The 27,888-nt window shown below is 46.9% G+C and overlaps 1 long non-coding RNA gene across 1 annotated transcript; it reads right to left on the reverse strand.

Annotated features, from left to right (window-relative positions):
• Positions 1 to 5,785: 5,785 nt before the first annotated feature.
• LOC142826865 (uncharacterized) lies at positions 5,786 to 23,079 on the reverse strand. Its single transcript, XR_012901136.1, has 3 exons — positions 22,618 to 23,079; positions 6,169 to 6,320; positions 5,786 to 6,062 (listed from the first exon to the last, which is right to left on the reverse strand). It is a non-coding gene; the product is annotated as an uncharacterized LOC142826865 (long non-coding RNA).
• Between the last annotated feature and the right edge of the window lie 4,809 nt (positions 23,080 to 27,888).

Consider the following 27,888-nt stretch of genomic DNA (forward strand, 5'->3'; position numbering starts at 1 on the left):
TTATTTCGAAATCTGTACTCCTGTTTTTCTCAAGGAATAACACTAATTTTAAACTAGTTATTTTAACATAACATAGCTAAAGTTGTGCATCTTAGTTCAACCTTATCCCATAGTGTAGACACGCCCTCAGTTGGAATTAGCTGTCTTCACTAGACCCACTAATTCGAACCCTGAAAGATCCACAGCGACAGCTTCAATCTGCTCTGTAGTGTAGACGTACCCTGAGAGAACTAAAAATGGAAGACTGCAGAGGAGAGCAACAGCTGAGTGATTTTTCTCTCACGCGGTCTCCTTGCTTTGGCGCAGATTGGCTGTTATTGGCACGGATGCCAGTTTCAGCACATGTAACTGAGACAAAAGGGGTTCCAAATGGACATTCCCAAACACATCTGTTCTTACACCTGAGGGCTTCACAGCGACAGGCCACTTGGGTCACCGTGGGGGTGGAAGAGAGGGATGGGCAGGCAGGTGAGGGCTTTTCATGAGTGCTCTGTGTCATGGCCAAAAATAACAGCTGTCCCAGCTTTTTCAAAAAAACACCTTCGCTGAGCTTCCTGGATGCTTCTGTTCAGCAGGCAACCACTGAGCCCTGGTGGTCAGCACCCAACTTGGCAGTTAACGCACTGTGAAACTGAACAGAGGAAAAGCTCACCATGCTCACGGGACAATTTGTTCTCAGCACAGGAAAAGAGCTGAAGATGTCTGCATGACACCACATGCTATTTACTCCTATGACTATAAATGAAATAGTTAGCTCATTGCTGGAAAACTGCCCTCCACCAGCAGGGTGAAGGCTCTCCCGTGTAGGGGAAGGAAGGTCTAGCCTGCCGTCAGTGGGGACCAGGCTCACAAGAGGCTGAGCGTAAGTAGGGGGCAGCAGGCAGTACCCCACTGCTGGCAGAAGGGCACAGAGCTGCAGCAGGCAGGCAGAAGAACACAAGGAGACTGCTACCACTACACCCCTCTCCTAGACTGCCCCTCAGGGCTAGATGAGGGTCTGTGATGTTGATCTTCATTGTTATCATAACTAAACAACTGGATCTAAGGTACCTAATTTCAGGCCTCCCTAGACAGAGTGCTACTTCCTCAAAGTGTGTGAGTGTTGATGGCAACCTACGGAAAGCCAGGGTAGCCTAGTCCTTGGAGTGTCAGCAGCACCTGCCTTTGAGCTTGTGGTACACAGAGCATGCTAACAGACAGACAGAGAGGGCTGGAGTACTACAGCACCCACAGGGACACCTTGCAGTGCAATTGGTTACAACCTTTCTATTATCTTCTCCCCCAGCGAGCCTTTACCCATTTGTCTGCCTCTTGCAGCGTGTCACCTTCCTATACTGTGATCTCTTGGAGGTAGGAACTTTCTTTGGTTTACTTACTGCGCAGAACAGAGCACAGTGGGTACCTGACCAATGTTCCCTCTAATCCATCCATGTGCAGAATAAAGTTTGTGCGCGTCGAGGTATGTTTGGATGTGCACCACCAGCAGCAACATATGCTGCTGGCTGTGGATGATCTGCTAATCTCTCCTGGGTGGCAGCCAAAGTGCTCATCTTATAGGGAACCCTGGCCCTGACTCCTGATTGGAGGAGCAGGTAGGCACTGTCATGATTTAAAAATGATCTGCACAGCCAGAAGTCCTAATGTCAAATTTTTCCCCTATGAAATCTTGGATTCAAAAGGATTGCAGCAAAATAGGCCGGAAGACCTTAAATCCACTGCTTCTGCGGGGTGTCCCTCCACATTTCACATCTTTCTGCGGGGATAGCTTGTCACCGCCCCGCAAATTAAGCAGGGTCAGGCTTAGCCAGACCTTCAATGGCAGGCCACTGCCGAAATCCCACTGTGCATCAGGCAGTTGTGCTGTGGATTCACTGTGTGGGACTCTTCTCTCTGAGTCAGGACTGAACCAGCACCTCAGAAGGGTGGGGCCTCAAGCACTTACTGTGGAGATGAAATTAGACATGAGTTTGGCAGCCACAAATGCTAGTGCGCTTATGGCATGCAGACACAAAGAGGTCCTCACACAGAGAAGCATAAAGTTCTGGAGTGACTGCCCCAACATACTGCATGCCATTGCATGCAGCTCGGGACCAGAGAAAACTGGATAAGGTGGCAGGAGCTCAAAAAAGAGCAGCCAAAATGATCCCTAGCATTGTTTCTCTTAGAGCCCCTGAATACCAGAGAATCTTGACCACAAATGAACAGGGCCTCAGTGTTATGTCTCTCCCAGAAAGAGACAGCCCCCCAAGTCGTATATGAGTCCCATATGAGGAGAGGTTAAAGCGACTGGGATTTTTCAGTTTAGAAAAGAGGAGACTGAAGGGGGATTTGATAGAGGTATATAAAATCATGAGTGGTGTGGAGAGGGCAGATAAAGAAAAGTTATTTATTAGTTCCCTAAATAGAAGAACTAGAGGACACCAAATGAAATTAATGGGTAGCAGGTTTAAAACTAATAAAAGAAAGTTCTTCTTCATACAGCGTGTAGTCAACCTGTGGAACTCCTTGCCAGAGGAGGCTGTGAAGGCTAGGACTATAACAGAGTTTAAAGAGAAACTAGATAATTTCACGGAGGTTAGGTCCATAAAAGGCTATTAGCCAGGGGATAAAATGGTGTCCTTGGCCTTGTTTGTCAGAGGCTAGAGAGGGATGGCCGGAGACAAATCTCTTGATCATTGCTTCAGTCCACCCTCTCTGGGGCACCTGGTGCTGGCCACTGTCGGCAGACAGGATACTGGGCTAGATGGACCTTTGGTCTGACCCAGTACGGCCGTTCTTATGTTATGTTCTTATGTTCTTATGTCGTGGGACCCTTCAAAAATAAATCTAATTTAAATGGAAAAATAAATATAGATTCACTTACATTTGAGATTGAATAGTTCATGGCCGGAATGTGGCTTGATCATATGTAATTGAAGTCAGTGGGGAAGCTCTTATTGACTTCACTGTGGCTGGCTCAAGAAACTAATCTGTCTCCCTCACGCTGCAGGATTGATCCCTGGCAACATCTTCTAGTGGTCTGTTCAGTCTATTACTGTCATTAACTGGTGTTGCAGCTGCACCCACAGACCCCAATCAGGCCTGGGACCCCATTGTACCAAGCACTGTACAAACACACAGGTAGGTACAGTGCCTACCCAAAGGAAGAGTATACACTGCAATAAAAGACACCCACAGCTGGCCTGGCTCAGCTGACTTGGACTCCCAGAGCTCAGGCTGCCTGGCCATAACTTTGCAGTGTAGCCCTTCAGGCTCCAGCTGAAATGCCATGAGGAGAGAGGGGGGCTCAGAGCCCAGGGCTCTAGCCTGAGCCCAATTTCCCTGCTGGTTTTATTCCTGGAGCCCAGGCTGGGGGGCCTCGATTCAGCTGACCCAGGCTCTGAGACCGGGTGCTGTGGGATTTTTATCACCCTTGTAAACATGCCTGGAGAGGTTGCAATAAATGGTCTTCAGTCCCGAGCAATGAGGCTTGGCAAACTGTGGCGCAGATTGTACATCCATCTGTCAGGAAATACCCAGGGGAAATGGGTGATTTTATAATAAGATGCTTACGTATCATTAATCATACTCCCAGGCACCTTTGCTTCAGGAGCCTATAATCTCAGTCCAGTTCTCAGTGGTCAGGCATCCACGTGCCAAGCACCAATTAGAACTGACCAGTTTCTTTTTGGCAGCCTTTCAGTGTGGTGCCAGAACTGTGCAGGATCTGTAGAGCGAATGCCCCTCTGATGGTGGAGGCAGTGCATGCAGCTGCCGTTTAAGATACCTACTTTGGGGGAGACATGCCCATTTGAGGTTCGCGTTGCTTTGTCTTCGATCTTAAATCAGTTCTGGTGCTTGGAGCAGCAGGGGCAACCAGAGATGGCTGAATAGTCTGACTGAATGTAGAAACCAGCAACGCCCTAGTTTGTTATCATTGGCAGTGCCTGATGCTAACTGAACACAACTCTAGAATGAGAAATGAACCTTTACAGCAGGGGTGCGGAACCATTTTTGGGTCAGGGGGCCACTGACCCACAGAAAAATCAGTCAGGGGCTGCTCACAAGTGAAAAGCAAGAAGAAAAAATCCTAACCCACAGTGGCCCCCAACTGAGGAGAAAGAGACTCTCCACATTCCACTCGCACACCAGAGCCTAGGGGGGGCCCAGACTAGTCAATGTTGTGTGCTCCAGCCCCACAGAGGGATGGTGGGGGACTGGAGTACCAGCAGAGGTTCCCCAATGCTGGGCAAGGGAGCCCTGAGCCTCAGGGGCCAGATCCAGGCAAGCTAGGGCCACATCCTGCCAGGGGCCTTAGATTCCCCACCCCTGCTTTACAGAAACATAGAGACAGCTTGGACCACCGAATTCCAACCATATCTGGATTTCCAAACTATGTGACTATTCAGGGCTGGGGACAGTAGTTTGGCCCATTATAAAGAAAAGGGATATTTCTGAGATTCTTTTCTAGATCTAGGCTTGGCTTCCAAGTGCCTCTTAGACCCTGGGGATTTGGTTTGGGCCTATCTCACAGCTCTCATTAAAACCAAGACATATTTCATTTGTGTCAGTTTTAGATAAGAGAATAACAGCTTCTCTGGGCCTATTTTGTCATGTTCCCTGAGGAGACCAATGAGGCTGGAGCTCTGTGATGCCACGGTAAGCTACTGATCACATTCACTACCCAAAAGATGTTTTGTCCGCTTCTCACTGTGCTGCAGGTCTGGCCAGCTCGGTGGAACGTCACCTTTCCTCACAGCAGTGATGGATGAGGCTTCTGCACATGGATGGAAAAAATTAGAGGGAACATTGCCACAGACTCCAGTTTAGTCTTGTGTCACTCTGCAGAGACTCTTCTGGCTTTAAACCCTGTTCTGACTGTGCTGTCCAGCTGTCCCATTTAAATCCACTCCTCTCTCTGCTGCTTTGGGCTGTCTGTTATTTCCTTTTACCTCTCCCCCCACAAAACCCCAAACAAACCAAACAAAAACCAAAGCCAGCATGATGTTTCCATTCTTTCTAAGGTTCTCCTGAAAAAGAGAGTGTCATGAATCCTACCACCCAGGGCTGAAGCCAAAACTCTAGAGCTATGTAGCTTTTGAGTGGTTCTTGAAGCATGAGGCCACAGGCAATTGCCCTGTCTGCTGCCCCTAATGCCAGCCCTGGCTTTTATATGCACAAAAATAGCTGTGGCACAAGTGGGCTGTGGCGATCTTATAGCACATTGGGGTGGGCCTCAGAACAAGGTTGAGACCCCCCTGCTTTACGGCAAGTCGCAAAACTGGCAATTCCGCCGCCGGTGTCATACCGGTTCTGGGGTAAAGAGGCTCTCAGCCTCCGGGGTGTTAATCTGATGCTCATTGACTTTACCGTCATGCTTATCTAGTCTGACCTCCTGCATGTTGCAGGCCGCAGAACCTCACCCACCCACTCCTGCAGTAGATCCCCTAGCCTCTGATTGAATTACTCGTGTCTTCAAATCATGGCTGAAAGACTTCAAATCACAGAGAAGCAACCATTTACACTAGTTTAAACCTTCAAGTGACCTGTGCCTCATGCCGCAGAGGAAGGCTAACTCCCTCTCCCCCCAGGTCTCTACCAATATGATCTGGGGAAGAATTCTTCCCAACGCCCAAATACCTTTAATCAGCACTAAACCTCACACTAAATAACAAAATATTATGTCTAAGTGGTAAAAAGGGAGACTCCCTTGTTGAAGAGCATTTGCTGAATATAGATCTCTCTGCCCTGTTTCCCTGTGTGTGCCCAGTACAGATTACTTTTGGAGGTCACGCAGCACTGATAATTGCTAAAAGGAATGAGGTGAGGGAGACACAGTCACAACACAGAGAAGCCAGCTCAGGGTTATTATAAGAAACGTGATGCTCGTGGTGAGTTTGGGGGCTGGGTTTGGCTTTTGCAGCCTTCAATTTCAATTTCTATTTTTATTCTCTTTGGGGGCTCCATTTCACTCTATCGAACGGTTCATCAGCATTATTTCGAGCTGTCCCTGTGACGCCATCTAGCATAAGAGCTGTAGAGAACTATTCTCTGCATCACGTAGGGCTGCAGCATGCATAGGCCTGCAAATTTAAAAAAAAAAAAAAAAAAGTGAGAGGAGGATTTCTCCTGGTTAGAGTGAGAAAAAGAAAGAAAAAAAAAAGCTGGATTAAGTGTCTGGAAAATTACCATCGTCTCGCAGCTTTTGCAGCTTGCTACCCAGGCTGAATCATCAGCTGGTTGCCTAGGCAACGGCTATTTTCTTCCTGCTGATCAATTTAGTCTGCACGACGAAGGTCCCGTGAAACCGTGAAGACAATGCTGCCGAGGGCATGTCTGCTCTGCAATGCAAGCACAGCCTTAGTAGAACCCAAGCTAGCAGATTGTGGCTTTGTTAACGAGGAACTGTTGAGCCCTGGGTCCAAACTTGGGTTCCAGCATCTATACTGTATTATGCAGGACTAAATGCAACCACCTACACCCCAGACTTCCTAAAGCCCAGCCAAAATGTGGCCACTCTAGCCTGCTACATGTGTTGCAGTGTGGGAAAACTGGGCTGTCCGAGAGACAAAGAAATCCAGGCCATATGATTGCGGGATACTTTTGGTGGACTTCCAGAGCATAAGTCCAGTGGGGCTGTGTCTATACTGCAAAGCAATAGGACTTGCACCCTGGCTCCCAGCTTCTCTCAGGCTCCGTCCTATCATCCCCTGGGTTAGCACAATATGGCTATGTCTACACAGCAGTGTTATTTCAAAATGGCTCATGTTATTTTGAAATAACAGAGGGTATGTCTACACTACAAAGTTAATTCGAACTAACAGCGGTTAGTTTGAATTAATTTTAATAGGCGCTACACAGGCAAACTGCTAGTTCGAACTTAATTCGAACTAGCGAGCGCTTAATTCGAACTAGGTCAACTTCATTCTACGAGGACTAACACCTAGTTCGAATTAAGTAGTTTGAATTAAGGGCTGTGAAAAAAATTCGAACTATGGGAGGCTAGCCCTTCCCAGCTTGCCCTGGTGGCCACTCTGGGCACCATCAGAGAAACTCGTCTGCCCCCCTCCTGGCCCCGGAGCCCTTAAAGGGGCACGGGCTGGCTATGGTGCCCGTGCCAGGTGCAAGCCTGTCAGCACCCAGCCAGCAGATCCTGCACCTGACACGGCACGAGCCAGCCACCCGCTGCCACCCAGCCCTCCGCCTCTTCCTGGGACCAGGCTGGCGGCTCCCAGGAGCCTGCCCGGGGCCACAAGAGGCGGGCGCCCGCCTGGTCTAGTGTGGACATCGTGGACCTCATCCACGACCTCCGCACTAGACACAGGAAAGTGGCCGTCTAAGGCAGGATAGCTGCCAGCCTGGCCACCCAGGAGCAGGTTTGCATGAAAATCACGGTGGTCCAGTGAGACCCCTGACCCTGAGCCCTGAGCTTAGAACGGCCGTACTGGGTCAGACCAAAGGTCCATCTAGCCCAGTAGCCTGTCTGCTGACAGCAGCCAACACTAGATACCCTGGAGGGGATGGACTGAAGACAATGACCAAGCCATTTGTCTCGTGCCATCCATCTCCATCCTTCCACAAACAGAGGCCAGGGACACCATTTCTACTCCCTGGCTAATAGCACTCTATGGACCCAACCTCCATGAATTTATCTAACTTCTCTTTAAACTCTGTTATAGTTCTAGCCTTCACAGCCTCCTGCAGCAAGGAGTTCCACAGGTTGACTATTTGCTTTGTGAAGAAGAACTTTCTGTTATTAGTTTGAAGCCTGCTACCCATTCCTTTCATTTGGTGTCCTCTAGTCCTTCTATTATGGGAACTAATGAAGAACTTTTCTTTATGCACCCTCTCCACACCACTCATGCTTTTATAGACCTCTATCATATCCTTCCTCAGTCTCCTCTTTTCTAAGCTGAAAAGTCCCAGTCTCTTTAGCCTCTCTTCATATGGGACCTGTTCCAAACCCCTGATCGTTTTAGTTGCTCTCCCCTCTCCCGCCTCCTTTTCCCAGTCTCCCCCAGTTTTGTTAAATAAAGAGAGTTTCTATTTTTGATCACGTGTCCTTTATTTTGTACATCAGGAAGGGGGGCTAGGGACAGGTAAGTGGAAGGATGTGAGGGAGGAATGGGGTACGAGCCCCCGATGAGGAGGACTGGGGTGGCTCTGCGGGCTCCTCGGGGTGGAAACTCTCCTGCAGCCCTCCAATTGACCCCCCCCTCCCGATGGCAGCCGGGCTGATGGCCAAGTGCTGTGATGTGCCGAGTGTGGGCATTCAGGGCACTCCAAGCCAGGACTGCTTTGCAAGTGGGGAACCCCTGAGAACTGTCTGTCCGGGGTGGGGGTCGGGTCCCTTTAAGCACAGCCCTCGGCTAGCCTGAGACAGAAGCTCCACGCTCTAAGTCCCAATCTGATGCCCTGCCGGCACTGCTTCCGGCCATCCTTAACCTCGGTTCAGGGTCCACTCAATGTGGACATGCTAGTTCGAATTAGCAAAATGCTAATTTGAACTAGTTTTTAGGTCTAGATGCACTAGTTCGAATTAACTAATTCGAATTAAGTTAGTTCGAATTAGTGCTGTAGTGTAGACATACCCAGAGAGAGTGTCTACACAGCAAGCCCATTATTTCAAAATAATGTTGAAATAATAGGCTTCTTACTCTGACTTCTGTAAGCCTTGTTTCACAAGAAGTAAGGGAAGTCAGAGGAACAGTGTTCTTCCTTCAACTTCCTGCTGTGTGGACAGCGCCAAAAGCCAAGTTAAGGTACCTGGACTTCAGCTACGTAATTAACATAGCTGAAGGTGTGTAGCTTAACTCAACTTTAGCCCACAATGTAGATGTGCCCTATGTATACAGATGGAAGAGAAGTTGGGCTTGAGCTTGAATGTAGCCATTCCCATGAAAAAGTCCCAGAAACTCCTTGCAAACAAAGTTTGTATTCTGAGTGTGCCAAGCCATGGGCTCTTGAAAAAACAAACACTGCTTCTGGGAATTATATTCATTTTCATCCTGGAACCCTGGGGCATGCGAAGTTGGTGGTCTAACAGACAGGCATCATTCAGCAACCCCTCAGACTGTTTCTGGGAATGAAATCTGGTGTCTGATCTTAGAATCTAGATTAGGTTTGGCAGTGGTCCAGTGCATAAGCCGGTGGTGAATGGGGAGTCGGGAATTTTGGGTTCTACATCTGCCACTGACAGATCATGAGAACTTCAGCATGGTGCTGCGCTTCAGTTTCTCTCTCATGAAATCCAACCTACATGGAGGATGGTGATACTTAGGAACTATCTTCCAAGTAGTTTGCAAACTACTGATGTAAAGGGTTAAATGCTAAATATGACACTCCCTGGAACTACAGGGTTTTCCCCAGTCCTTCATCTTTCTGCAGTAGATGCATGGAATGCCATATAGTTTCAGATAAAACCAGGAAGCTTGAATTCCTGTCTGTTCTGCAAGATCGCACCATGGACTTTACAGAAGGTTAGGTGTTCACCCCAGTTAGGGCCACCCTTGGGATTTATAGGGCCTTATGCAGTAGTATTAAACTGGTGCCCCTATGCCCAATGGCAGCTGGGGGAGGGGGTGGAGGCAATCTTTTAGAGATGTGATTTTATAATCTTCACCAATACACTAATGAAATATTTTTAAAGCAAATTTTAAACTAAGGTCCTATAGACTAACACAGTAAATTCAGAAACTGACAGGCTATCCCTGTTAAATGGCTATAATTATCACTTGAATGGCTCTTTTCCAGATTTAGTTGTTCTGCTAATAGCACTGGCAGGCTTTTTCACTTTTAAGTTAACTAGATCCTCTCTGGAGAAAGGGAAGCCACAGAACTGGGATAGGAAGAGGCAGATGGGTGGACATTAAGACACAGGGTGGCTACGTCTACACTGGCAGCTTCTTGCGCAAGAACTCTTTTGCAGAAGAGTTCTTGTGCAAAAAGTCTTCCACAAGAGTGCGTCTACACTGGCATGTGTTTTTGTGCAAGAGCATCCATGGCAGTGTAGTTGCTCTCTTGCGCAAGAAAGCTTTGATGGCCATTTTAACCATAGGGGCTTCTTGTGCAAGAAATTCATGTTGCCTGTCTACACTGGCCTCTTCTGGAAGGGCTCTTGCACAAGAGGGTTTCTTCCTGAGAGGGAGCGTCAGAGTTCTCGTCCAAGAAGCCCTGATTTTCTACAGTACAACGTCAGTTTACTTGCGCAAGAACACGCGGCCAGTGTAGACACAGTTGGTATGTCTACACTATGGAGAAGATTGAGGCCGCTATTGTTGATGAGGGCTATTGAGGACACGCTAATTTGAACTGAGAGGGGCACTCTGGTAGATGCCGGTCGTCCTGTTTCCCTGAGGAGTAAGGGAAGTTGAAGGGAGAGTGTTCTCCCTTCGACTTCCTGCAGCCTGGACAGCGCCAAAAGTCATAGTTAAGGTACTTAAACTTCAGCTACACGATTAACGTAGCTGACGTTGTGTATCTTAATTCGACCTTATCCCATAGTGTAGACACACTACCAGTGGTGCCCCAGATTTTCAGGTGCCCTATTCAACTGCTTATTCTGCATATGGGAAAGGACAACACTGACCCCTGTGTCCCTGGCTAATTTTTTTCCATTTTGAGGTGGCCCTGGCTACTAACCTGCAATCCAAGAGTATATCTAGACTACATGGCTCCATCGACGGAGCCATGTAGATGAGTTTACTAGACATAGAAAAATGAAGCGGTGATTTAAATAATCGCCGCTTCATTTACATCAAAATGGCTGCCGCGCTGTGCCGATCAGCTGTTTGGCGGCACAGTGCGGTAGTCTGGACACTCCGTGGTCAACAAGGGAAGCCTTTGTCGACCGCTCCGGTAAACCTCATTCCATGAGGCATAACGGAGTGGTCGACAAAGGCTTCCCTTGTCAATGGCGGCATGTCCAGACTACCACGCTGTGCCACCAAACAGCTGATCAGCACAGCACGGCAGCCATTTTGATGTAAATGAAGCGGTGATTATTTAAATCACCGCTTCATTTTCCTATGTCTAGTAAACTCATCCACATGGCTCCGTCGACGGAGCTGAAAACACGAACCTCTGCTGGTATCTGACCCAGCTGGTGCAGTGGAATGAGTGGTCCACACCTACATGTGGTTGGAAGCTGGAAGAGGGAAAGGTGGAAAGGGCTCACTGCAAATGGAAATGAGGCATTGACAAGCCAGTGGGGATGATATCTGCCCTGAGGAGCACGGGAGCCATTTGTCACACAGATTTACAGTCTAGGGTATCTTATTAGACCCAAAACTGTCCCTGCACACTTGGTATGGACACTGCTCTGCACACTGCTGTCCCTGCACACTGCTCTGGACATGAACAACTATTTTCCACCTAAGCCTACTGAGAAGAGTGTGATCATTTCTCTCCAAATACAGACCTTGCTACAGTCATCCATGCACTTGTTACCTTGAGACTGCTGCTACAGTGCATGCAGAGTGGGGCTGCTCCTTGGCACCATTCAGAAACTGAAGTCAAGCAGCTGTGTGGTGCACTGCATTGTACATCACCAGGGATACCCTTGCGCCAGTGCTCTAGAGACTTCTCGGGATGACTATGACCTTCCCAGTGGGCGGTCAAAGTATTTGTGATGTCCTGTGGAGCACTAACTGGTTCAGAGTTTGGTAACCTGAGACAGTGGCTCAGTCTTTTGAGGTTCTGGGCCCATTTGTAAATGTTTGTGGCCTGTCAAACCCCAGTACGTAGTCTGGGGGTGGTTTTGGTCAGATCCTGCCCCTCAGGACTTGGGAGGAGTTCGGTCCAACCCAGCACTCACTCCACAGTGGCAACTCCTGCAGGACTGGCAAGGTTGGATCTCAGCTCTGTTGCAGCCTCTGCAGTTGCAGTGGTGCTCGGTCTTAGTCCTACCCCCATCTAACTGGACCAAATGTGTGTGAGTGGACCGGTGACCTGGCTGTGGGGGCTGCAGCCACTTGCTCACATTTGGCCTTCCGGGCTCCCGTCATCATGACGGCTGGGCCAAAGCTGTGTGGTGCTGGGACCTTGGAGACTGTGGTTTCTGGAGCAGGGAGGTGAGCCCAGCCAGCCCCATGGGACAGGAGCTGCCACACCACCCTTTGAAACATTCTGGTGAGGCAGTGTTGGGTTCCGACCCAGGGGTTGAGAAACCCTTATAAGGGACTATTGTTTTCCCCACTGATTCTATAAAGCCTACCACTGACAAACATCCACACTGGTCCTTTGTATCCAACTGTAAGAAAACTCTTTCGAACAGGAATGTTGTTTTGGCTGTGTAGATTTTAACTGCCCAAAAAGAACAGAGGAAGACTGGAAGCTGAAATATACAGCCACTTTTAACTCCTACAAGCATGATTGTGAATTCAGTGGAAGGCAGTCTAGCCTGATATAGCCCAACTCTAGTGACCATCAGCTAATGATATAAAGTGCATGGTTTAGGCATTTGCCTACAATTGGGTAGAATGCATGGGCTGTTTTTCAGGCTGTTTGTTTTTGGAGAGGGTGGAATATGCACTTCAGTTTTGTTTACACTCAGATGCCCAGTGGTTGGGGGCCCGGATGAGGATGTGGGCGCCAAGAACAGCCCCCACCCTCTGTACTTGAGGAAGCCCATGGCGGCAAAGCCAGCAATTTTTTGTGAAAGGTTCTAGCAATCCTAGATCTGGTTCCTGATGGATCAGTAGGTGTCCGGCATGGCGAGTTTCCAGAGGATGATGGTGACCCACTTCTGGACGGGGGTGGCAGGCCTCATCTGGGTAACCCATCACATGAGGGCAGGGCTGAGCCACTCACACAGCTCCAGAAAGGTGTCCTTCCACATGCAGAAACTCTGGAGCTACTGCTGGTTGTCCCACCACTCCACGATGATCCGGTCCCACCAGTTGGAGCTGGTGTCCAGTCACCAGAAGCAGTGGTGCACAATGTGTGGGGAAGGGCAGGTGGGATCAAGCTGCATGAGCAGTGCCTGGAAGGAGGTGAGGAATTGCCCCACAAGGAGCTGGGGGTCCTGTTCCTGCAGGCCCAGGGAGGCAGCCCGCAGAAACTTCAGCAGGAGGTGCACCAAGACATACAAGAGCCGTCAACTGCTGGGAGGCAGGTCCAGCTCCATGGTAGGAGTGCTGAAATGTCCACAAAGGCAACCACAGCAAGCAGAGAAAAGGCTTTGCTGTCCCTCAGGCTACGTCTAGACTGCAGGCTTCTTGCGCAAGAAGCTTTTATCGGAAGAGATCTTCCGCAAAAAACTTCTTGTGCAAGATCGAATCCACACTGCAAAAGTGCATTGAAAAAGTGATGGGCTTTTGTGAAAGAGAGCGTTCAACGCTCTCTCAAAAGTAAGCACTGATTGGTATGCACAGAATGGCCACCAAGGCACCTGTGCTTTTTTCTCTTTTTGTGCAAAAACCCCTTACCCGTCCACACATGCCTTTTTGCAAAAGAACTCTTTCGCAAAAAGTCTTTTTCCTTGTAGAAAGAAGAATGCCAATTGTGCAAAACCTCTTCCATTCTTTCAATTTTTTTGCGCAAAAACGCACTTGAAGTGTGGCCGCTTCATGAGTTTTTGCGGAAAAACAGTCGTTTTTTCGCAAAAACTCTGTAGTGTAGACATAGCCTCAAAGATGTAGGCAAAGGAGAAGAGCCTGAGACACGGCTGTACGGGTGGTTACCTTTAAGTTTGAGCCTGAGATAGCTTCAGGCAGCAGCTCTAGGAAGAGAGTGCTGTCCTGATAGCCTGAGTAAAGTACTTCCGGTGGCCTTAAATGCTATTCAGCATCCAATGAGCGGACACTTTATTTCAAAATAGTTCAGCGTTATCTCAATGGGCATTTGTTGTATAGACACACTGTTTTGAAATAAGTCATTTCTGAGTATTTCCTCTGAAATAGCTTATTCTGAAAAAGCATGCAATGTAGATGTGCCCTTACTTATCTATCTCACTGGGATCTTGAGAGGGTTAATTGGTCAAGAATTACAAGGAAGTTGGAAGATGAAAACTGTTGAATACTATTATCTTCAGCTTTTTGAATGAAGACAGGATTTAGCTAACAATAAAGGTGACAGACTGTGAACTTCAGTATTCATAAATCATTTATAATGGGCACACTTCATTGTTATGGGTGAAATTTTTCAGACAAAACTTTTTGATGAATAATGCAGAATCAGGTCAACTGAAGCATTTTGCAAATTTGTGTTGAATTTGCCAGATTATTTCAATAATAAAAGAGAAATAATCTAAATTGCTTGTTTTGATATTTTATAAATTAAATGTTTAGATTTTTTCAATTTAAATGACTTTCTATTTTATTATTATACAGTTTTATACCTTTATACCATTTTATTTTAAAAACTCATAAATTAAATGAAACATTTTCTTTGACCCAAAACAATTTGTGTGTGAGATATTTTTGGTCAGCAAACAGAAAAATCGGTTGTTTGTACAGCTCCCATTTCAGGTTTATGTTGTCTGGCTTTGGATACCTAGTATAATATTGATCAGTAAAAGGCCCAAATTTTAGAAGTCAAATCACACTGAAGTCAGTTGGAGCTTTGAAAGTTAAGCTGTGGGTTTAGCAACAGAGCCATTTTGTGATCTTTTCCATCCTCTGGCTCACTTCACACAGCCTGGACACTTAGGGCATGTCTACACTAAGAAATTTCAAAATAATTATATTGAAATAGCGTGTCCACACTACAAGGAAGTCCCAAAATTAGTCCAAGGCAGGCTCCCTTAATATGGATGCACTACCTTGACTTAGAGCCCCAGGAAACACTGGGGAGTAATTACTTTGAATGACTCTGGGGAGTAGTTATTTTGAAATAGCAGCAGTGGCACGTCCACACTACCACTATTTTGAAATAAGTGTTATTCCTCTTGGAAAGTGGGAATTATTATTTTGAAGTAACCAGCCCCTTATTTTAAAAAAAGGGGGCTTGGTAGTGTGGACGCTCTGCTTGTTATTTCGAAATAAGGGGAGTTATTTCAAAGTAACTCCCTAGTGTAGATCAGACCCCTTCACCAGTACAGCTTTGTACAGCACCATACAAATGGAAGTCACTTCCCTTTCAGCCCAAGCCCAGAAGAACAAGAAGGAAAGATCTCGTCTTGGGGTCCTGTCACCGCTGGTAATCATTCCTCTTGCACTTCCTTCCTGTCCTTTAACTGTTCCCAGGTGATGGGTCAGTTGCTCTCATTAGCTCATCGGCCCCTAGCCTATTTAGACTATTGAGCATCCATCTCCCAATTAAGTACATTTTTAGAAGGGACAGGAGAAGGTAGCTAGAACCTTAGAGACCAGAGTGCTGGGTCAGAGTGCTCCTAACTCTAAGCACTCTGTCACATTTCCAGAATGTGAGGAATCTACTATATATTTGAGATAGTTTGTGTATCTGTCTGTCTGTGAATCTGTTTGTGCAAGTGCTCCTCCCATACAATAAGAGCAAAGACCACCAAATTTGGTAGGGAGCTACCTCTTATTATATCTTAAAGCAAGGTGAGGGTTTGATTGTGTCATGATAACGGGATGTATGTGGAATGCGACTGTTTCTCATCAAACAGAAAGGGAGGGCTGTGATAGCCGGAACAGTTATACACCAGAATGACCTCGGGGGCAGCAAACAAGTGCATCCCTGCCCCTCAACAGTTCTGGTGCAGCCGCCAGCTGGGCAGCACAGCCCCCACCTCCCTGGGGGAGAGATACCCACCACTCCAGCCGGGGCACCTGGCATTGGCCACTATAGGAAGAGAGGATACTGAACTAGATGGACCTTTGATCTGACCCAGGATGGCCATTCTTATATTCTTATGCCCCTTTCCTGAGACTGCCAATGAGGAAGCTGAATTCTGAGGGTGGTCTTTTGTCCTCTAATGCACAGCCTGAGAGACCAGAACACTTTCCACATAGGGTCAGTGTCCTTTCGTATCAGCTATCCCAGGCTAGTGCTGGTGCTGGTAAGGTGTTAAGATCTCTTAGAGGCTTTATATCCATTTGTGAGTTCCTAGTGTCATCTAGTCCTCCAGACTCCTCAGATGCAATAAGCAGAAATCCAGCAAATCCAAAGGGGCACACTGAGGCTATGTCTACACTGCAGAGTTTTTGCACCAGAAAATATATAGGGAATCGACAGAACAGAGGGGCTGTGTCTAGACTGCATCCCTTTTCCGTAAAAGGGATGCAAATTAGACACATCACAATTGCAAATGAAGCAGGGATTTAAATCCCCCCCGCTTCATTTGCATAAACATGGCTGCCGCTTTTTTCCGGCTCGGAGCTTTGCTGGAAAAAAGCGCCAGTCTAGATGCGGATCTTTTGGAAAATAAAGCCTTTTCCAAAAGATCCCTTATTCCTCTTAAAATAAGGAATAAGGGATCTTTTGGAAAAGGCTTTATTTTCCGAAAGATCCACGTCTAGACTGGTGCTTTTTTCCAGCAAAGCTCCGAGCCGGAAAAAAGCAGCAGCCATGTTTATGCAAATGAAGAGGGGGGGATTTAAATCCCCGCTTCATTTGCAATTGTGATGTGTCTAATTTGCATCCCTTTTACAGAAAAGGGATGCAGTCTAGACACAGCCAGGGGGGTTTGCAGTATAGGTATTCCTTTTTCTATGAGGAATAAGCCTTTTTATGGATGAGCTCTTGTGCAGAAAGATGTGTGTGGACGGGAAACAGGGGGGTTTGCGCAAAAACAGCCTATGGAAAGAAGCACAGGTGCCCTAGTGGCCATTCTGTTAATGGCAATCAGCGCTTTCTTGCGAGAGAGCGTCCATGCAGTCTGGACGCTCTCTTGTGCAAAAGTGTATGGCTTTTCTGATACACTTTTGTAGTGTGCACACGCTCTTGTGCAAGAAGTTTTTGCGGAAGATCTCTTCTGCAAAAAGCTTCTTGCACAAGAAGTCTGCAGTGTAGACCTAGCCTAAGCAACTGGCCTGACACACCACAACTGGCTAACCCTTTCTCCACTTTCTTGTAACACTGGGCCATGAAAGTACCTCCCTCCCAGGTTGATACTCGGAGGATTTTGGGAAATTAGTACATACCATTGAAAATCCAAAACTATAGACTGAGCTGATTTGTTACCGGGGCAACAGCTAAAGGGACCATAACTTCTTTTTGCTGTCAAGGCTTACTGACGAAACAGGCCTTGAACCAGCATTTCAGGGGAGCAATTGCACTACAAAGCTAATGTTCAAGTGACTAACCCATCTCCACTAATTAGGGGCTTAACTTCCCTAGCCTTCATGTGGGTTCACAGAATGGGGACCGGTAGAAACACAGTTCCTTTGTATGTCTCCCCTTAATCAAGGACAAGGCAAAATTCCCCTTCTTAGCATGCCAGAGATGCAAATCATCCAAAGGAACCCATTATAGCCCTGCCCCACTCCATGCCAGACAGGCAAGGTGGCCAGCCAAGGAAAGGAGGGCACAGTACATGACCCAAAGGGATTTCACAGCTTTCCCTGACTGGAGCTCAAGGAGAAATTGCACCTCCTAGGGCAGCACAGCACCACACTGCCCCCTACAGGGGCCAGAATGGAAACTGCACAATTGAATAGTTGGTAATGAGCTGTGGGCTTCTCGAGATGAAATGTCTTACACATTAGTCATTCTCATTCCTGGATGTGGATTTTATGTAACATCCTTCATAGCTTACAACACTTATAATTGCCTGTCCAGTTGTAGGGCCATTGTGACAAGGCAAAGCAACAGTATTTTCCGTCACTAAGGAGTGTTTTTCTGCATTTCCCTCCTTTTCGGTGCTTCTGGCCAAGAATTGATATACGTCACATGCTATTGCCCAAGAACAAGTCTACCAAGGGGAATGTATTATGCCATCATTAAAAGCTGTCACTTTATAAAACAAAGAAAATTCTTCAGATTGCATAAAATTATATCTTAGACAATCATATGCAGGCTGCTCAACTAATATTTTCCATTTTATTAACTCTTTGGCACAAAAATTAATCTGAACCGAACCCTGAATCCAACAGCACCCTTGAGGAATGTGGGATGTTCAAAATCCAAACACCTACTTTTACAAAGGATCCCATCTGGACAATGGCCTGGAACCGAGGTCAAATGCACATGACAGAGTCTGACTGGTTAACTACAACTCCAAAATCCTGTCATAGTATCTCATGAAAGCAGCTTCATTACAGGCTGGTAAGTACAGCTGGAGAGGGGAGGGGGATTCAGCTGATAGCAAATTAAACAAAAAAAGGAATGTTTCAGGATACCAAAAGTATTCACAAATTTGGGTCAAATTTGGTGAATACTTTCAATATCCCCAAAAACTGTACATCAAAAGGCTTTGTTTCAAAAATATTGATCCAAATCAATATTTTGTTTTGAAATGTTAATTCAAATCTGTGCTTTGTTTTAAAATGTCATTTTAAGTTGACATTTGAAACATTCCCGACAACCTGCATGAAATATTTGCTGTATTTCATTTCAGGAAGATAAGAAAAAAAATCAAATTAGATTCAAAATTAGACAGGGATTTTTTCCCAATTCTTTGGTTCAGTCATCAAACCCCCAAATCAGTGTTTTGCTCAGTTCTACGTATCCCCCCAGATCTACAGACCTTAACACCTCTTCAAATTAAATGTTGTTGATGATGATGTTGGCGAGGGAGGAGGCTGAAATCTGCACTCAAATGTTGCAACTTGAGTCTATTCCTGCTTTTTAGATCAACCCATTACATGAGCTGTTGCCCTGCTATCGTTCCTATTAATCCCTTTGAAATCAAGAAGAACATTTCTCCTTGCCTAACCATACTCTAACAGATCTGCAGGTGGCGGTCTTGTCACAGGCCAGCTCCTCAAGCCAAATACACAGGGAAAGCATGGAATTATGTTACATACACAAATTCAATTCACATGCTATTGGGCTTAATCGAGACTTGGGATGGTAGGGACTTTATCGCTGAGGTTCTAACAGCATTCTGAATGGTATCCTTCCTGCCTTAGCAATCTATCTACTGACTTTGATTTTTATCTGCTTTGGTCTAACACCCATTCTCCAGTACACAGGAAAGGGGTGGGAGACAGAGCATCTTTCTCCCCCCCCCCCCTCCTCCCCCCTTCCCTTCTCCTATTTATTTTGAGTTTTCATATCCTCAACTCATAACTCCGGTCATCTGAAGAAGTGGACTCTGCCCACGAAAGTTCATGATACCATCTACATGTTTTGTTAGTTTATAAAGTGCTACCAGACCATTTGTTGTTTTTTTCTGTAACAGACGAACTCGGCTACCCCTGAAGCTTTTGAAATCAGTGACACACAAGTAGGGGCAGCCAATTATTTTGTGTCATTTCTTGATCAAGGTGTAGCCAAGGTCCAGACCCCAGAGAAAATATTTTTTTTAATAACAACAATAATGATAATGATAAGTCAATAAAAAGATTTTGGGGTCCGTTCAAAGGCATCTGCTGGTCTGGATTTGGTCCATGGTCCACCTCTTGACTACCCCAGCACAGAAGGGTATGCATAGCACATTCAGCTCAGGGGGCAACCTACTTGGAATGTTCCATAGTAATCGGTCTCATTTAATGGGCGATCCTTGTTCTGAGGTATCTGCATTCTGGGTTCCGGTCCGACTGAAGGCCTATATAATATAAGAAGCAGCCTGGGATTGTGTGATGGACCGGGTCAGGTCTGGGCACGGCCGAGGGTACCCACTCAGGGCTAATTGCTCAAAACCAGGGCAACTTACAGCCCTCAATTGGAGACCTTCCCCAAAACAGGTCACAAACCAGTCTCATAGATCACTTCAGCTGCCAATTCGGCCTGCAGGAAACCTTGCAAGCAAAACCCCTCACACATCCCAGCTCTCCCTGTGCCACAATCAGCCCTGAGCCTACACACACGTGAGGGGTCATAGAACCCAATCTCACCTACCCCGAACGGATTCTCCAGCCCCAAATAACCAGCCACAGATTCCTGGTCAATTTATACTTTAGATCCTACCCACAAGATCATGCTGGGACAATCCTTTAGAATCTAAAATCCAAAGGTTTATTAATAAAAGAAAGAAAAGGTTGAGAGTAAGGTTGTTTAGGAGAATACATTACATGCACCAATCACCGAGTACTTGATGCAGGCTCTTAGCAGGGATGTTACAAACTGCTAGCTTGGAAGTCTTTGTTGTACATCCTATGTCAGGATGGGTCAGCAAATCCTTCCCAGCTCTCTGTCCCTATCATGGCTGCATCTGGGATCAGTAGCAAGATTGAAGACAAGATGGAGTCCACCTCATGGCACTTTTATATCCATTCCTGGTATCTCCCAAGCTGGAGCTGGTCACATGGTCAAGTGACCTGTCTCTGTTTCACATGCCAGCCCTAGCTGGTTTGCAGGTTTCCAAATGCATTCCTCTGAGAGACATTGTCCATGCAGGAGTGCTAATTAGCATAGTCATTGACTGAACAATCCTTCCTCATGACAGGCAGTCCAGGCCCATTGCTCGATCTCAGGCAGAGAACAGTCACAGTACCATCGCAAAGTCCATATTCATAACTCCACATACAAACATCACACACGTACATGAGTAGCATACATAGAATCAGTAGAACATAAGCTTTTGTTTGACACCTCACATGGCCCACTCTGTACCCAATTTGGGGAACCCCTCCCCCATGGACACAGCAGTGATCTGTCTGTTACCCTTAAAATCCAATAATGTGACAGGCTGACAGTACAGTTACCTTTTAGTCAAGGAGGACCCACTTCTAAACTGTTGACCTGAGGGTGAAAAGTTCATAGTCTATCACTCACCCTGTCCCACTGCTATTGTTTGGGAGAGTGGCATGTGAATTCTAAAGCATGGCCGGCTCACAGCAGCACACTGCAGCAGCTGTGTTGCTGTGTCACTCCCCCTGCTGCAGGGTCAGACAACTAGAAAAAACAAACAGGGATTTTTAATTTCTGTCATTCGTTCCTGTTAGACATCAGAACAAGAACTATAGGAATGAGAAATGGTACTGGACAAATAAAAAGCACATTTAAATCTAAATTAAGGTTATATGAATCTAGTGGCTAAAGAGTAACATACTCAAGCCAAAAGAGTATCCTCTTAACCTCTTGGGAAAGAGACATAAAACGCCACAGAGCCAGGCCCTGAGTTGGGTATGATAAATAGCAAAGCTAAGACGCAACCACCCAAAATAGGTAGGCTAGTAGGATACACACACAAAACACAGTTGAAGCAACAGCACATCTCAGCTTTCAAATTCCACACACATCCTTGAAAACTGGCAGCTTTCCTCTAACATCTTTCAACTCTATCACCAGAACCGTCCCTTTTCCTTTTTCGAGTCCTATGTGAGTCATTAAACAGCCGTCTGACACCATCTGCTGGTCCAGGAGGGGAAAAAGTGCCAGCAACTGGCTACTAAGGAGAACAGGATTAAAATTGTGAGGTGTTTCTCCCCTCCTTTGAACAATGATTTAGGCTGTGGAATTTGGCATGCATCTGCTGTCAACAGCAATCCAGCCTTCACATTGGTTAGTGTAAATTGGATTTGGGGAAGATACAGTCAATGTAATTATGCTTCAAAAGCAAGTGTATGTGATGAGTCAACTCACATATTTAATTGTTTTTCCCTTTCCAGAGTGAAAAAAGAAGAAAACAGTGAAAACCAGCCTTCTGCAATGTCAGGTTCAAATTCCAGTAGCAATGGCACAAAAGGGAGCTGGGTTTTAACAGACAATACCTCAGAGCAGTGATGAGTCAGACACTGCGTGGGCAAGAAAATAAGCCATTATATAGTCAGCAATAGTTTGCACATCAGACCTTGAGTTGTGTGTTTTTGCGGAAGATGTAGGTCAAAATACCCAGGCTCTTTTCTCTGTTTCAAACACACACACTCTCACTCACTCTCACTGGAAAGTGCCAGGGGATCTTTAAGATCCATTTGGACACCTGCCACCAGGCAGTAATTTTAATATTTTATTTAAATTAGAGAGGCTCATACTTCATAGCTCCTGGAAGCCGAGTTCGTTGCCTACACCAGGGGCTCCTTGCATTCCCCCATTCCATCCAACAAACTCCCTGTGTTCCCCTCTCCCCGTCCCCCCCCCTTGTTTCAGAGACTCCCTGCAAACCCCAAATTCTGTATGCTGGAGGCTCAGTGTTCCCTCTTTCCTCCCATGTCAGGGGCTCTTTGTCCACCATTTCCCCTTCCCCAGGGCTTTGTACATCCCACATTCTCCACACACTTCACTGCCAAGGCACCCATGTTTCCCCATCTCCCCTCTCTCACATTCCTCCTCACTATCCCGGCATTATTATTTCTTTTCTGCCTGGGAAATTAGCCATACGCAGTATCAACATTACCCCATGCTCTGGATGTACCAAAACCTTACACTGCCAGAAGCAGGATTCGATGACATGGGACAGATCACTCAATAAGTTCCCTGTTTCTGTTCACTCCTTCTGAAACACCTGGCATTGACCACTGTTGGAAGATCAGATCTGGGGCTAGATGGACTATTGGCATGATCCAGTTTGACCATTCTTAATGATTTTATTACATCAAAATTACATTCAGTACTCTCCAGTCATCTGATACAGAGGCTGATGTAAATGATAGATTACATAACACAGTTAGTAATTCTGCAATTTCATACCTGAGTTCCTTCAGGCCTCTTGCATGACTTCTCTCTGATTTTAATGACTTATCACAGTTTAGTTTCTTTATTTGATCCAAAACCTCCTCTATTGACATCTCCTGATCTGGAACTGTTCTCAGATCTGGCACCTAAAAAGAATGGTTCAGGCATGGGAATCTTCTTCTGCAACAAAGTCCTGTCCTATACAAAGAAATGGTTTAGCTTTTCCATGACAGCCTTGCCTTCTTTGACTTCTCTTTTAGCACAATGAGAGTATATCTACACAGCAACATTATTTCGAAATCATTCGCACTATTTCAAAATAACTTAGTCTGCGTCTACACAGCAGGCAGTTATCATATATATAGTAGCCCATTGTCTGTGCATCTGTAATGCTGACGTAAATGGCCACGCCCCCCTGGCCGTGTATGTCAGTGCCCCGCCCCCCTTCCCCTCACTCCGTGGCAGCTTGGCCATGTGCTGCGCCTCTCAGATGAGCCCCAGCAGGGGAGCAAGTGGCAGCAAGCGGTCGTTTGGGGTCCGCGCTCCCCATCCGCTCAGCTGGCCCCCGGCAGGAGCACCGCTCAACTGGGCCCCGGGGAAGCGCAGACCCCAAACAGCCACTTGCTGCCACTTGCTCCCCTGCTGGGGCCCAGCTGAGCACTGCAGAGCTCGGCCGAGCATGCCACGGAGGGAGGGGAAGGGGGCGGGGCTGGCCTGAAGGGGGGTAGGAAGCAGAGCTGGGGGGTGATTGGGGGCTGTGGGGCTGGAAGGGAGGATGGGGGGTCCGGAGGAAGGGGGGCGGGAAGCAGTGCTGGCGGGAGTGGGGTGTCTGGGGGCCATGGGGCTGGCTAGCAGGAAGAGGGGGCGGGAAGCAGAGCTGGGGGGGATCGCGGGCCGTGGAGCTGGACAGGAGGGGGAGACAGAGGAAGAGGGGCAGGAAGCACACCTGGCTGGGGGGGTGCAGCCACTGGTCGCAGCCAGAGTCCTTCTAGCCGCAGCCCCGGCAGGCACTCCCTTTACTCACCAGCAGAAGCCTGGCAGGGGCGGGGCTGGGAGCCACTCCCCCCACCCGGCTTCTACTCGCAACCAGAGGCTCCCAGATGGGAGACGGGCCACAATCGGCACTGGGAGCCTCTGGTCCGGTGCAAAAGCCGGGCGGGGGGGTGGCTGGGAGTCCTGGCCCTCGCCCCACCCTGCTTTTGCGCATGACCACAGGGCTCCCAAAGCCAAGCGCGGCCCCTCCTCCCAGTCGCTCCCCCGCCCCCACCAAGCTTCCCTCCAGAGTCTAGCCGGAAATTCACAAAATACGTCACCACCCCCCTTCCGCTCCCGCTGTGGCACTCAGCTGAGGCTGAGGGGTGCAGCTGGGCCGCTGGGGGAGCCAGCAGCACAAGGGGCCGTTTGGGCTCCTCCGCGGTGGGAAGGGAAGGTAGGGCAGTGACATACACGTCACCGCTCCACCCCCTCTCCCTTGCGGCAGCCCGGCTGAGCAGGCAACACTCAGCCAAGCACCACGGCGGGGGGGAAGGGGAAAGACGGAGGGAGGAGAGAGGCAGGAGGAGGAGGAGAAGAGAAAGGGAGAGTGAGAGGCAGGAGGGGGAGAAGAGAAAGTAAGAGACAGAGAGAGAGGCAGGAGGCGGAGAAGAGCTGAGAGAGAGGGGGGTAAGCAGTAGGGGGGGGAGGGAGAGAGAGAGAGAGAGCGCTCAGGAGAGAAGACCTGAAAATCCCGTCTTATGACGGGCTAATTGGCTAGTTTTGAGATAATGTTGAAATACTGTCAAGCTGGAGAACTTCTTACTCCAACTCCTGTAACCCTCATTGTACTAAGATTAAGAGAAGTCAGAGGAAGAATGCTCTATTTCGAAATAAGTGCTGTGTGGACGCTCCCAATTTCAATTTCAAAATAAGCTACGCAATTGATGTCGCTCAATTTGCGTAGCTTATTTGGAGTAAAGCCCTGCTTTGTAGAGGCGTCCTGGTTGTCCAAGGTACCAACTGATTGTTTGACAGACTTCCTGTTTCAGATGAACTTTAAAAACTTGCTGTTAATTTTTGTGTCTTTTCCTAGCAGCTCTTTAATTTTTTTAATTTTTGGCCTGCCTTATTATACTTTCACACTTGACTTGCTAGAGTTTGACTTCCTTTCTACTTTTCTCAGTAGGATTTGACTTCCAATTTTTTACCTCTAACAGCCTCATTTACTTTGTTGCTTAGCCATAGTGGCATTTTTTATCCTCTTACGGGGGTTTTTTAATTTGGGATATTCTTTAAGTTTGACATTTCTATTAGGGTGTTTTTAAATAGCCTCCATGCAGCTTGGCTGCATTTCATTCTTGTAACTGTTCTGTTTAATTTCTATTTAACTAACTTCCTCCTTGTGGAGCAGTTCCTCTTTTTGAAGTTAAATGCCACTGTGGGAGGGTTCTTTGGTAGTTTTCCCCCTACAAGGATGTTAAATTTAATTGCATGGTAGCTGCTATTCTAAAGCAAGTTAGCTATATTCATCCCTTGACTGAAATCATGAACTTCACTTAAGACAAAATCAAGAACTGCCTCTCTCTTTTGGTTCCAGGAGTAGCTGCTGCACAAAGCGGTCCTTAATGGTGTCAAAAATTGTATATCTGCATCCTATCCTGGGGTGACCTGTAGCCAGTGAAAAGGGCTATTGGTTAAATCACCCGTTATTATTGTGTTTTTGGTTTTGTAGCCTTTCTAACCTCACTGATATTTCACAGTCACCATCACCATTCCAGTCAGATGGTCAGTAGCAGCATGGTCAACAGAATTGCCTGGCCCCTGGGCAGAGAGAGAGAGAGAGAGAGAGAGAGAGTGTGTGTGTGTGTGTGAGCGCGTGCGTGTATGTGCGTGCGCGCGCGCAGGGGGGAAAGCCTGCTCCATGTTCCTGGAAAGGGCAAGGCCATTGGGTGGAAGGGGCAGGACTGGGGCAGCCATCCCTCAGCACCACCCAGACTCTGCCACACACCACACCAGCCCTTGCACCTGGCTAAGGAGGTAATTTTAAAGGTCCCAGGGTTCCTGCCACAGTAGCAGTGGTGGTGGCCAGGAACACTATGCCCTTTTAAATCACTGGGCCCCAGGACAGTTGCCCCTTTTCCCCTCCTCATCCCCCACCCCCGGTGGCAGGCCTGGTCAGTAGTATATTCCTATTTGTGAGCTCATATTATTCAAGGATGGAATTTCTTTCCATGGTGATTCTACAGCGCAGTTTGAGTCATTTATGGTTTTTACTACATTTATTTTATTATATTTTGCTATGCTTTCACATACAGTGTCATTCTGCCACCAGCATGGACCTACTCAGTCATTCCTATGTATTTTGCATTTCTTATATTCAGAGGGATAGCTGTGCATGTGTGTTACATAACTCTTACATGGCTGGGACAGACTCCATGATAACTAAAATCATTAATCATTGCTGCGTTTCACCCGTAAAAGCAGCTACACTCCTTGAGGATAGAGTGGTCAGTTGATGCTCATTAAAAAGCAACTTGTCCACAGGAAACTCCTCAATTCCCAATACAGTAGATAGAAATCAATAAAGGGGATGATGGAGAAGGGGGAACCCCCACCCAGAGATGAGTCACAAAGGATGACCTCATTGAATAATTACTTACTGGACTTCAGGTTGGATAGACATGTATCAGAGATGATCTAGAACACAGCTACTCAACTTTGGAAGGCTCCATGGCCACAATGATACTCACAGCACATGCCGAGGAATAGATGTACTGGTGAGAGGCAGATCTTTATTTCCTGCTCTGTTATACGATCTGGGCCAGGGTTACAAAGTGAAGCTCCCCTACCCCTGCCTGTCTCTTCAGCTAGGTACTTACACACATCCTTAACAGAAATGCCTGTCTATTTTCTACTTAAATGCTTAAAGTTAGGATTGTGCTTAAGTAGTCTGCTGAATTAGGGCCTTGTTATGTGACAGAAGTCAGTCAGAAGTCAGTATCCACTGAGGCCATGTCTCCATTTACCAGAGGATTGATTCTCTGGTGATTGATCTTCCGGAGTTCAATTTAGTGTGTCTAGTAAAGATCCTCTAAATCGAATGCTGAGGGTGTCCCCATTGGCACCAGTACTCCTCGATGAAGTGAAGAGTAAGGGAAGTTGATGGGGGCATTTCTCCCATTGACCACCCCATGTGGAGATAGTGCCACGGTCAGCTTAAGATACATTGACTCCAGCTATGTTAGTTACATAGCTGGAGCTGCATACCTTAAGCTGACCTTCTCCCCACAATATAGACCTGGCCTGACTGTCGTGGTTACTAACACTCAGGTGATGGTTTAATTTACATAATCTTGCTGTCATGGAGATGGGTTGTTGTTTTTGTTTCATATCACAAAAATACTATATCCTCAATTACTAAACGTTTATTTTGGTCCTGTACTAATCTGACAGAGTCCCTTTAAAAGAAACATTGTTTCCTAGAAAGTCTAATGCAATGACAATAATGTTAGTAATACTTAGTGGGGATTTATCATATTACATTTACCACAGGCAAAACATTTACTAATATTAATTAAAGCCCCACAATACCTCAGAGAGGGAGATCAATGACCATTTTTATTCCCATTTTACAGGTGTAGTTCCTGTCACCAGACTTGACCAAGATCACAGAGTTAGTCAGCGATAGAGCCAAACAGTGCTTGCCAGCAAGCCCCATGTGAAGGGCAGATGCTGGTAAACTGTCCACTTAAATCAGCCTTTTCAACAGACAAGTCACTGAAGAGACCTACAGGCTCCCAGAACTGCAGCTCTTGCTAGGGGCAACCTTGAGAAAATCCGATCTGAGGTGTTGAAATCTTGAATTTAAATGGATACTGACAAGGCATTTCACTGTACACTGACAGTAGGTACCTAGAGCAATATGTCTCCCCTCTGGAGGATTGGCTGTCCAGCATAGAATGGCTAGGCATATAGCAATATAGGTTACAGAAATTGATTTCCTCTCCTGGTATTTGGTTATACACAGAGGGATTTTCATAGTAAGGGGGCAGGGTGGGAATGAGGAACAGTCAATCACATCAGACTCAGAATGGATCATTCTCCAGAGTTCTAGCTACAGTTAAGTGAATGATTGAGAGGACAGATTTTGCCTGCATGAATACGCACATACACACAAACACACACACACATTTTTAGTCTTCTGTGGATTAAATGGGAAGAACTTCCAGCACAAGACCCAAAGCGTCATCTCTCTCCAGATTCTAGGGACCTGACTCTCTGTCGTGCTGCACATTGCATATTCACTTGTGG

This window comes from Pelodiscus sinensis, chromosome 1 (genome assembly GCF_049634645.1).
Source record: "Pelodiscus sinensis isolate JC-2024 chromosome 1, ASM4963464v1, whole genome shotgun sequence".
Classification (NCBI taxonomy): Eukaryota; Metazoa; Chordata; order Testudines; family Trionychidae; genus Pelodiscus; species Pelodiscus sinensis.